Here is a 13,431-nt window from a genome sequence, read left to right on the forward strand (position 1 = left end):
TCTGGCCAGGCTGCAGATACCGCTGGGAGCAGGTTGGAGCTTTTTTTGTTGAGGCAGTGTCTGACTAATTGAAATAACTCCCCCTGCGTTTCTGTGGTCCCCGGGGGAAAGATGAGAAAGCCGCCCACCACACTTCAGTCACTGTGAAGAGTCCTTGCCATCAGCACTTCACTTGGATTAACGATGCATGTGCAGCAAGCATCACCCCCGAAGCGAGGAATATGGGCCAATGTTGCAACAACTTACAATTTGCAGATTGAAACAACCGGATGTTGCTTTCAGACATGCACTGAAGGCAAAAATCCAATATACTACCCATAAGTAACATTGTATAACTGTATTATAACTTTAAAATAAAAAAACTTGCCACACTTTTTAACCCTCTTATGACCATCATGTTATGTTTATTTGGATTTTATGGCAGTATAATTGTCCAAAGATGTTCAATGAGTAAGTACTTCTGCCCTTCTTTCTAAGATAACGTTCACTTTCAACGGTCATTCCGCAGGAGTCCTGAGGGCTACCGTAATGACAAGTACATGGGCGCAAAGGTTTTAATTTTTCAATTTTCTAGATATCACAAACTGCCTATAGGACAGGGGTCTCAAACTCCCAGCCCGAGGTGGCCCATGGCCCCCCTACATCCAGCCCTTTACTTGACAAAAAAAATGAAACACAACTTGGCTCTTTTTAATTATTTGTTTTCCACAATTAGGACAGTAATTTCAAGTGCAAATTAAATTATAAAAACAACTCTAATAATGAATAAATAAATAAATCCAAAATGATAACCTTTCTTCTGAACACTGAAGTGGCCCCCCACTGAGATGACAGTGCCAGCAGTGGCCCCCTGCTCATTTTAGTTTGAGACCCCTGATCTAGGAGTTATGGTATTGAAAAGTATGCATGCCAAATCCTGGAGTATGCTCTGGTTGTTGCAATCTGCACTCACACTATTAGATGTCACTAATTCTTACACACTGGACCTTCAAGAAGGTGCAGTGTTAAGAAGACAATCAGTGATAAAGTGATGTCCACATATGAGTGGACACCGGCGTGAGTGACAGATGGTATTGTCCAGTAGGAGACGTCTACGAACATCCAGTTGCAAAACCTCAACATAGTGGGTTTTTTTTGCCGTGAGACAGTGTTGTGTGGAAACAGAGAACATTTTTTTGGGCATTAGTGCGTATTTGAACTAAACTTGACGACAGTTTTGTTGTTGTTTTTCCGCCCGTTTACTTTAAGTTCACGTCTAATAACAAGCATGTGTCTTCAAAACCCAATAGGCGCTTGGACGCGAGCTCTAAAAGTTGTGTGTTTAATTAAAGCAAAGCAGATGTTGTCTAATTGTGGTGCTTTGGTGCTCTGTGATGTAAGGATACCTACCAGTCCTGCAGAACAATGCTGGATCAGGAGAGGTGGAATATGCTCCCTGCTTTGATCACACAGCACCGTGTCTGTGGTGTGATTTTTATTGCTCATATTTATTTCATGTGAATTCTTCTTGGAATGACTCTGGATGTGAATCAGAGGCACAGCTCAGCTCAGCTTCCTCTAAAATGCTGTCAAATATGTGCCATGTGCAATGCTAAACATGCGCTAGAACATGGTTAGGACTATTTCGTTCAGAATCAGCTGTTTATCATGGACGACGGATCATCTTACGTGATTTTTGTATTCCCGTAGTAGCCTCCGCATTAAAACCAAAAAACAAAAACGTTTTTTTCATTCAACTATGATTGGACAAATGCGGCAACATCTTCACTTCCAGGGGAGCTCAGCTTCCATGACAGTGTGTGGGGGTGCAATGAATGTGCTTTCTTGCTGTCCACACAAATGCCGAGTTAAAAGTAAAAAAGTTATTAGTTAGTTATAGTTATTAAAGTAATACACAATAAGGGCAGTATAACTAGAAATGCAATACAAATAGACATCTGTTTGAATGATAGTATCTGATATGTACAAATTATAGAAAAAATAAACACTGTTGAAATATCATGTGCAGAGGAAGAAAGGACATTAGCTGTGCATCTTGTGCAAGTAGAAAAAAAAATAGTAGCAAAAATATGGACCATTTTAGTTTGTACATATACACTGTACAAAAAAGACACTATCATAGCATTTCAGTTTTATTGCGTTTCCTTGTTCTAGTTGTTCATCTGCAGAATTCACGCATCAACAACTGGGCCTCAAATGAGCTTCCCCTGCTTCAAAGACCAGCAACCGCCATTGTGGTAGATCACTTCTGAAGCAATAAAGGCAGGTGTTGGCTCAGTTGCATGGGATTTTTTGAGGCGGTAATTTCACTCCTTGGGGAAATATTATGGAGACAGTGGAGGGGAATCTACATGGAAGATAAATTAGAAAGTGTTACGGTCAGAGGAAGGCTACGGTGCACTCTGGAGTACAGTAACTCTGTGCTGGAGTGCAATATTGAAACAGAACACTAAAAGTTTTAAGAATGAACTTGGATGAACATCCTACAATATTGGAAGGAGAGTGCGGCTGTAATTCTCGAGCCCCAGTGGGCTATAAAGTTAGCGGGAGAGCAGGAGCATAAGAAGGAGGCGCGATCACTGCAGGGAGACGTATAGATGTGGGTATTGATCTAAGTTATTGTGCCCTAACCTTCTTCAGATGCTGTCAAAGGACCTATTAGTTTCTTCCTAGTACCAGTAATGGCATTGTAATCAGACAAAATGGTGCAAGGAACAGACAGCTATTGATAATGTCTAATTATCACACACACACACACACACACACAAACTTGTTGTGGTGCAGCTTCTCAAACCAAATGCCAGAAAGTCCCACTCCATTCCCCCTCAATATTTGAACCTTGTTTGTTCACATTGTTAATAAAAATGACAGCGTTTGTTTTCCCTTTCTCTCTCTGTGGTCATTGTCCGACGGAGACAATCGCCGTTGTTGTACTGGTGCCACAAAAGGGCCAAGCGTTCGCCGCTGAAATAGTTCAAGTCGTCCCCACTCGCGTCTGCGTCGTCACCAGCTCGTTTTCTCAATGCCCTTTTTTCACTGCAGGAGGAACGGTGCTGCAGAACAAGAGGAGCGAGAGTGAGAGAGAGGAAAATATAAACAAAGACAGAAAGTGAGGGAGCAAAGGATGGGGGTGGGGGGGAGGGGGGGGAGAGTCTGAGTCACCAGATGGTACAGTGAAAAGAATACACAATGGTAACACTACACTCGTTTCTTTCAGTGTGCTTATCTCAGCGTTGACCGCAATACGACATGCAGCTCAGATGCTGAATGGAGCATTATGTTGGCATCATTACATTTTTATTATGATGTGAGGAACTCATTATTATTATTATTACAATATTACTAATCATATCAAAACTATCCCAGTGATACTGTTTTATGCATACATATACAGTACATTGTAATGATAGCAGTATAATGGCAAACAATTACGACTCTAGCACCATCTGACCAACTTTGCTATGGAGAATATTCTTCAGTTCTGGCAAAACCAAGGTTCATATGTCATCAGGCTGGTGGGAAACTAGATAAATATTAAGCTTAGCCCAGCACAACATCCCTGAAAACTTGCCCTGAAACTGCACTGCTAAAAGTTTTTAATGATTTGATCTTAGGTGCTGACTCAGGTAGTCCTGCCGTCCTGATGCTTTTAAGACATATCAGCCGCCTTCGACACTGTGGACCATGTGTCTCGAGCAGTATGTAGGCATCTCAGGCTCTTTCCCCTGCTGGTTCAGGTCCTACCTGACAGATCTGAGCTTTTCTGTGCGGTCACTTTTCCTCTTATGTGGCCCCACTGACCTGTGGAGTCCCTCAAGGCTCCCCCTGGGCCCTATTCTTTAGAAATAAAGTTTTAGTTGAGTTGAGAATTAAGTTACATTGTTTAAACCAGTGGTTCTCAATCTTTCTATACCACCTATTTATATTGAGCTCTCGAAGTAACACCATTATCACCAGTGTTAAAGTACAGTGGTGTAAATAGGCCAAGCAAAGTCAGCTATGGACTTTTTGGTATAATGAAATTAGATTCAAAATTCGTCAGCTTCACTCCGATCACATACTCTGGTATATAAAGAAGAACAGTATTTCTGATTTCCATCCAAGTACCACCAGAGGAAACTTGCGTACACGTACCACAGTTTGAGAGCCATGGATATTCTAAACCATGTTATTTGACAGTAACACCAAAAAGCATCAGATTCACCCAAATATTATTGTGAAATAATTCAAAATTGGCCCTTTGATGGCCTGTGTTACAGTTTTCAGTGAGGGTTGAAAATATATGTATGTGAATGGCAAAAAGATGATAAGCTACTTCAGCATATCAACTTAAATCTGGTCATTTTTTGTAGATTTGTCTGGTGGGGCTGTACATGTGAAGCAAAACCACTTTGGGAATTCTCCCTTCTGTAATTTACTTAGATTAATGATTCCCAAGCAATGGCTCGGGACCCGAAGATGCGTCGCAAGAGACTTTTTTTGGGTCCCCTCCAAAAATTTGCAGAACTTCCCCAACCTTTTATTCTCATGATGTATTTGTATATGTTTTTTAACATATTTATATATATTTAACAAACATATCTTGGAAATCATTTGTTGGGCCTGTTACAGAACTGTAAATAAGTCACTACATTTTGCACCAATTTTGTTTTTGTCATGAAATGACAATATTGTGACTTTGGTCACGATAAAAAGTGGGTCCCCACACAGAAAGTTTGGCAAACACTGGCCTTGGACACTGATACAGCAGAGGAACAGAAATAAAAAGTAATTACTATATAGAAATACTATATTTTTGTTTTCTTAGAGAAATACTATTGCTTGTACAATTGAACTCCGTCAGTACTCTTTTTCCCCCCATCATCATGTTGTTTCATCTTACTGTGAAGCTCTCTTTGGCTACAGAATTTAATATGTGTCTGAGTCTGAGGGACACTGTTATGCTTTTATATAGCATCCACAAGGCTAATGTAGCAACATGGGGTTGTGCTACTGGCTGCAAGTCAATACAGGCTCGATCTAAGCACCAGCTGTCATACATGGCCTTGTTCCTGTCTAATCACTGGCATTTTGTCAGTTTTGTCAGTCCTCTGTGCCCCCAGCACACAATACATTCTCCCTTTAGTTGGGCTGATTTGGCAGAAAATCAGTACCATACCAACATGGATAACTATCTTTTTTCCCCCCCAGACACCTTTGGTAAAATACAGCAAACAACAGTGTTTGATGCTAATCATTTTTGGCACCTGTGTTGAAAACAAGCCATGCAGCCATGAATTAAATATAAACTGAAGGTGTTAGAATAAAACATTCTTATGTAAACCGTTTCATCAAATGCATCCTTTGGAAACAAATTCATGTAAATGATCGTTCAAATCATGCATTATTTATACACACATTTCTATGCTTTTCTTGGGATTTGGGGGCGCACCAACAACTCTTAATCAATGGAACTGGCAATGTAATTGTAACTGTTACAAGTGATAGCGTAATATAAGTAATACCTAATTTTATGCACATTTTATGTCCTATTTTATTATTTATCATACCAAAAAAACACTTTTAAAAGTAGTCATCCCTAGCTCTCCAACCAAAATACCATATGGTAAGTTGAAATGTCTGAACTCATTAACACAATGTGTGTTTGTGTGTACAACATTAGCACGATTCAGATAATCAAAATTAAGACATTTCATGACACAAATTAAAAATGTATTATTAATTAAAATGGACTCCACTCATGAACCAGTATTGCAACCCAATGTGAAGGCACCGTCCCACTCTACAGTAAGTATCTCAACAGTCAACATTCTCACAACAGGTACCTTTTTAAATGATGGACATGGCAGCGCTGAGCCTTTCTTTCATAAAGACCCCTGACGGGTATGTGCTAAATTATTCATTGAATGCAATTCTGAGCATTGTGCGATGCAAAATTTATCCGTGCTTTGCCCATGTGTGGCCTTTCTGAACACTAAAAGATCAGGACAGGAGAGTATTGACGACCGATATATGGCTAATGGGCATTTTTATAACAATCGTAAACAATTATTGATTTCTTTCATCTGCCACTGCTGGTCCAACTTTGCAGTGAAAGGCTCGAGCCAAGGATCAGGAGATGTGAGTAACTGGATGCTGGTCAGTCATAGCTGGTCTTTATGCCTTTGAGCAAGGTTAGAGAGAAGCGATGGGTGGATGGTTTGGTTGTCCTCAGGCTACATTCAAGCTGGGTTAATCACAGGCTTTGGCCTTAACTGTCACAGTCAGATTAGTCTGTGCTTCACTGATGGATAGACAATAAATTTCTTTCATTCCAGTGCGAGTTCCTGCAGCATGAAGTCGTTGTAAGCATGTATTGACCAAGCGGCTAAAAATAGCACAAAATTGCACCGCGCGATCCTGCCACCTGGACCTGGTGTAGAGGTTGCTCTATATATATCTGTTTTATATTAATACTGTGTGTTGTCTGGGAGCCAAGGTTAAAGAGGGCCAGTGAAAAGCTCCTGAGCAAGCGATTGCCGAGTGAATGATGTTGTGCACAAACACAGGACACCTTGAAAACCTCATTCACCCCCAGCTACCGTCAGCCAACCGAGATACAGGCAATTAGCCACACTCTGAAAGAGCCGGGTTTATTGTTGTTGCTTCCCAGCACATCCGAACTCCATTAACATGAATTAGGATGTTTACCTTGTGGTGAAATCTGAACAGCAGCTCTCAGTCAGCAGGTTATTGTGTGGCCCGCCACGGGTCATCGGTTGTTCCTGACTCATAAATCACCTGACACTAACCTTGTCCAACATCTCGCATCAGGTTTATGGAGGATTGTGACAGCGGGGATAAGAATATGTGTTGTTAGGATTAGGGGTTGATTGTAATCGCTGATCCTTCCCGTCCGCAGAGGTCACAGAGCTGGAGGCCATGGAAACAAACAACCCCGCTCACCTCCTTCAGCTGCTCCCCACCCCCCCATTACATGGAATGTCCATGAAGGTTCGCCCCAGTCCTCGTTGTTAGCGCTCAACACCCGCAACGCAAACACACTTTTTGCAAAGCAAAGTGTACATTTCAGCGCATGCACTTGAAGTGAACATTTGACGGGCACGCAAGCTGCACATGGACAGGTCTTCATGGCACTGGACACTGAACCGTGACCCTCCCTCCTGTTACGACTCCCTCCCCCTTTACTGCAATAAAAACATTCTCTGAATATGCGAGTTGGGGGTTGAGTGCAAGTAAAAGTGGGGATACAAACAGAAATTGAGAATGATTTCACAGGACAGTATAAACTTGATCTGCTTCTCTACTTTTTGGTGGAATCTTGACCAATTTAGAAATCCATCCTCTGTTATGATGATCTTCTACGACTTAGGCCTTGTTAAGATTTGTAAACACGGATTTGTAAGCAGAATCTGATCCTCCTGACCAACTGTTTACATCCTATATTTGCAAGTGATCAGATCCCACCTGTGTGTCCATATTGACACAATCTAGTCTAGTCTTCCACATGGATTTCCATAGTTACAGGCCACGCCCCAGTAAAACAAGTCCTCTTTCTTCAAGGAAGCAACAGAAATGGAGGAGGCTGCTGAGTTATGTCGACTGTCATGCTGCCATCACCGCTGGAGCAGGGCGTGAGGTGCACATTATCCTGTTTTTTTAAAAACTATCGTCTTCGTTGACACTTTGAAATCTTATCTGAGCGACAGAGATGTTCACATTAAAACGGATCGCATTCCAAACCACCTCCGCGTGGTTTGAATCAGCTTTGGGAAAATCTGAGCTGTGCTTTTTTTGCTGTCCAGACTTCCAGAAAGAATCAATATGCTGGATATGCTAAAAAATCCGAGTTTGGCTGCAGTCTCAACAAGGCCTTAGAAACAAAGAAAACAAAGTGTAACACTGTTCTTGTTCAGATAAATGTAATATTTTTCTTGTAGGTTAATTCATGATGCAAGATGTTAAGACAACTGGATAACTTCTAAGTAGAAACTACTTTAAAAAGAAAAGTCAGCTGTTGTAGATTTATTTATTAATATTGCAGAAGCCATTTTTGACGATTTATTGATTTAAATGAATGTGTTCAGATCAGAGGTCAGACAAGCAGATGACGTGCCGTCAATATTCACGTAACCACCAGATCAGACCTAACACCTCGGGCTCTTGGTGTGAATGTGTCTCCTTCTGTTTCTCTTTGCATCCATCTGTTCTGTTATTTTCCACAGTACGGTACAAAATAAAGCAGACGTGACGGATGATAACCGAGGGATAATCCTGCCATGTCATCTCTGTATCAAACCATTTATGCCGAGCAGAGAGGGCAAGGTCATGGCCGGGATACAGTGAGAGAAAATGGCGTCTGAAAGTGTGTCTGAGATCCTTGAGTAACCTTGGTTTAAGTGTCTGTAAATCAGAGTCCTTGTCTTAGGACAAAACAGGATCAAACACAGGACATGATGCAGCTGCAGGGAGAATGCCATGTTATGCAGAGACAGGAAAGCGGGCAAAAGCAAATATTTGCCCTCACCGGAGAGGTGTTTGGGTTTCAGGTGCCGTGTTCAAAGTTCAAAAACCAAAATTGGTCAGTGCACTTCCCAAACTTTCCCAGCCGAAACTGAAACAGGCAACGTCAGTGAGTGCAAACATGAATCTCATGCCATCACGTTTGATTCCACAGGTCTTGCTGTTGTTGGACCTTGGATTCTTACGCGAGTGCCATTTGTTTTAGCTGCTGGGATAAAGAAAGATATGATGCTCTCAGAGTCGGCACGGAGGATTACAAATCCTGTTGACGCATGTCGTCAAGGCTGGGAAAGCTTCCCCGCGATTCGCTGTCAGAAATAATACACACATCGATAAAGACAAACCAACTGTTCTCCCACATGCCTGACTCCCTGCGTGTTGTGTCTCCACAGGCAGAGATAGCACCGGTGCCAGGGATTGAAGGGGAAGGAGGAGGACGCTGGATTAAAATTTACCGAGACGGGGGGTTTGTGTGTGGGTCTGTGAAGTTTTCAAGGATTACACAGTGAATCATCACAGTTACTGATATGAGACAGCTCTTAAATCCTAGCGTTAATACTGCAGCAGCATATTTATAATAACAGTGCTCGTCGTGTTTATGTGACACCTGAAGTGGAGATATTTGTGCTTTCAATCATCCGCCCACTCTGTGCTGAAAAAAAAAACATTCGCAATTATATAATATAAACCCTTTGTATTCTTTAATGTGTGTACATACCAAGTTTAAAGTGGTAAATTGGCCCTCTACCAATGCTATAGTAACTTTTAACATTGGCAGATTTATTATTTAAAAGTCATGTTTTAAACAATGGTTAAGCTAGCTGGCTATAAGCTAATGTTAGCTTAATACTCCAATTAGCTTAGTTGAAAAGTGTGATATATTTTTTATACTTACTCAACACAAACCCAAAAAACTTACAAAGTGGCACACAGTTTTCGATTTTAAAATAACTATTCTCAGGTTAGCTCCTTTAGTACTTTAATTTGAGCTACATTTTCTTTGTTTTGATAATGGATGCATTTAATTTAGACAGAAGGGATTCGGAGGTTTTCAACTGAACAGGAGCACAAGAAAACAAGTGGTACCATGAACTAAAGGGGAATACCCTTTGGCCTAAATCTGACATTTAAAGGTAAAATGTCTGTATGGAGAAAGTGCTTACTAATCACATTGCATAACGAACACGAACAAGTCTTGACGCAGGCAAATTGCAAGCACAGAGCCTTATATTTACGTAAATGCTGTAAGTAAGACTATTAGCAGGGTATTTCAATCCTGGTTCTGGGGACCCACTGCCCTGCATTTTGTAATCCTGCCCCAAAGTTTCAAATCTGATTTGATTTTAAAATGTGGCCAATTATGTGGGGCATGTTTTAGATGTTTCCCTGCTCCAACAGTCGGGAAACAGCGGGGAAACATCTGAAACATGTAGATCAGTGGGTCCCCAGGACCAGGATTGAGAAACCCCGTGTTAAGAGTTTGCAGCATACACCTCTGTGTATTTTCAAGTGGAGTGGACGGTTTGTGGAAGAGTTTAACAAATGGTCAATAGTCTTATTGTGTTTTATTGGTTATTGTTCATGTTTTTACGCCTTGCTGCAAAAGGGTCTTTGTGGGACACGACAAATATGACCTAACTCAGAGTTTCTCGATCCCACTCTAACACACCTGATTCTAACAAGCAGCTCAACAGAAAGTGCTGCAGAAGCCTGATAACAACCCATTTATTTGACTCAGGTGTGTTGGAGCGGGGAAACATGCAGGACAATGGGTCCACAGGACCAGGATTAAGAAGCAATGACCTAACCAAACTTAAAAATCCATGCACAGATACATTATATATCATAATGTATAATGTGCAACAACAGAACTTTTGATAGCATGCATATTTCTACTGTGATTTTGTAATATCTTTGTGCATGTCTCATGGAAAGTATAAAACACTGCTTTCCATCAGTCCATGTGGAACAAAAACAGAGAGTGTGTGCTCTACGGAGACATTGATTTAGCGCTGGGGGGACAGGATCTGAGAGGCCATGCTCTTTTCTTTTTTTGTCTCAGAGGGACATATTGAGTGAAGGGACCGTCCTGTTCAATCTGCTCTCCGGAGCGCATGGAATCATGGGCACACACAAAGGCTCAATGTGTGCATCTTACGTATCCTTTTAATGTGTCCCACACTGTCAGACGCGGGGCTAAATATAGGCAGCATGAAAAGTTTCGAGGCCCTCGAGGTGTGTTAGAGAGAGACACGCTGGTCCTGCAGTGCATTTGCTTTTAAAGGTTTGAACCATTTTTCCCGTATAACATGAATCATGTAAAGAACATTGTGCAGGACAAGCAATTGTGGCCCCCATTTTTCACAAGGAAACTAGGTTTTCAAATTAGCTTTACAAGACAGCTATAAAGTGGTATGAAATTAATGTCGAAACATCATTAAGTTCATCAATTGATTTAATTATTCAACTTGTAATCAGGGGACACCTTTGACTTCAACCTCAACTTTATTGTCATGTGCACTAGAGACATCAAGTAAATGGTAATAGGTGTATGCAATTAGAGAAATAATAGATAATATAATAACTTAAAGAAATTGCTTATTAAAGTGACATAGAATGCTTGTATCACACATATATGTTAGTTATGGAGGTCTATTTACATATATTAACTTGTTTTCATGATTAAAAACCTCCTAATCGCTGCAAACGAGCCGATCAAAATATCTCCTCACTGACGCTCTCGTCAGCCGCGCTGTTTCAGACCAAAACCACACCCCCAGAACGTGGACTGTGTTGTGATTGGCCAGCCAATGAGAGCTTTCCTACGTCACTTCCAGGGATAGGCCAGCTCTCAGATACACAGCTCCTCCTCTGGCACGGTGGATGCTCTGCATCTCAGCAGCTACAACGAGAGTAATTCTTCTTTTTCTGCGGTTGAATGTACGCAACCGGATGTGCCCGGACTAGTGCCCGCACCAGGAGGTGCTACGGTGGTGAGAGAGTGGTGAGGATTTCTGATGACGACATCAAATTAAGGAAGTGCCGATCCGCTTCGCAGAGCCCAGGAAAACAATACAACACTATTTTCTCAGCAGTGGCTGAACTGTTTGTTCTGAAACTTTAGGGTTTCATAAATGAGGTAATGACGCAGATACACACACATAAACGCAGCGTTAATTGGAGCATCCGGTCTATGTCGCCTCTGAACGCGTCATAGCAGCAACAACGTTACATTAATTATAAATTGGATTCCCATTAGACACATGGTGACTAAAGGGACTAGTCCACTTTAACCAGGTTAGAGCAGACATCTGTCTCAGGACCCACATCGCAAAGGAGTCAAAGAGACACCAGGTCCCACGTGTATCCATTACGTTTTGAATTAGTCAGTTATGTTAAAATGTGTTATTTTAATCACTAACATACTCAGCCAGCTGGGTGTTGCATTCAGGGTGACAATAAATGATTCTTTTCATTATCAAATCATCTGTAGATTGTTTTATTGTTAGTTATTTTGTCCATCAAATGTGGAAAGCACCTGATTTAGCCGTATATTACTATGTATTCCACTCACATAAATGTAATAAATATACATATAGTGGAATGTACAGTGTATATAACGTACAGTATATAAACATATGTGTAGTATATTACCATTTAGGGCTTGTTTTTGATGTTTTTGTTTGTTTTATCCCACTTAATTTATAGTAGGGGAAGTAGATAATCCTTTATTAGTTAAGATGGTGTTGGAGAATGTGGGTACTGGTCCCACTACAATTTAAGCTAATTCCCTTTTGACTTTAGGAGTTGTGTGTCATCAAAGTGCATTTAATGACTCTGACAGAGAAAAACACAGTGGAGGAAAGATGGGATACATCGTTAAGGCCCCCAGTGAAATGCATGCATGAAACTGAGCGATAACAACAAGCAAATGAAGGTCCATTGTTTTGCCGAAGACGAGAGAAACACATGACTCTGATGGACAACCACTGCCTGTCCCAGACACCCGCTCGTCCTTCTGAGCACACTGAACTCTCAGTGAGGCAAAGACGGAGAGGTTTCGTTGCAGTCAGTAACGTGGGGAGATGTGACATTCACAGAGCGGTAGGGGCACGTCTGACAGCAGGGAGCAGGGGATGGAGGGCCGGGGTTTGGGTGGTGTCAGTGTTCACACCCCACCTCCCACCACTTTCCATCAATTACTCCATCTCCATCTGATTACATCATCCTCCACTGGGACTGGCGAGACGCCCCAGTGACAGTAGCATACTGTCCACATCACAAGCCAAAATGATGCAAGACATTAAAATAAAAAAAAAACCCTGGAACACAGATCTTGTCCTATAAGCTGCCACCACTCTCTCTATCCGTTTCTGTTTTTACATCCATTTCTGTCTCCCTTATGATTCAACACAACTGCAAAGAGAGTTCAGTCAAAGGTAAAAGACTTGCTTACTTCATGGCTGCCTGCCCTGCCTTGAAAGCACACAGTAATCTCAAGATTGACTGAGCTGAAGCAATAAAAAAAAAAAAAAAGTGAAGCCAAAGCAGCTCAGCTTTGATCGTGTATCCCACATGGTTTTCTGCATGTTTTCACCCTTCAGGGAAGGTTTCACTCACTCAAGTAGAATGTTACATAAGCTCAAATCATTCCCCTAAGTGTTTTTTAAATGGGACGCACGGGTCATCTCAGCACCTCTGATAATATCACTGCTAGTGCTGTTCTGAATTACTTCTAGTCTTGAACCCCATCTCATCCCATTCATTCTACAAATGTATCTTGAGAAACTTCTTCGTCGCCGTTGTCGTCTTTCGCTTATCCGATCTGGGTCGTGGGGGCAGCAAGGAAGCCCACACAGCCCTTTCACCAGCCTCTTCCTCCAGCTCCTCTGGGGGGGATCCCTAGGT

This window comes from Solea senegalensis, linkage group LG16, assembly GCF_019176455.1.
Source record: "Solea senegalensis isolate Sse05_10M linkage group LG16, IFAPA_SoseM_1, whole genome shotgun sequence".
Lineage (NCBI taxonomy): Eukaryota > Metazoa > Chordata > Actinopteri > Pleuronectiformes > Soleidae > Solea > Solea senegalensis.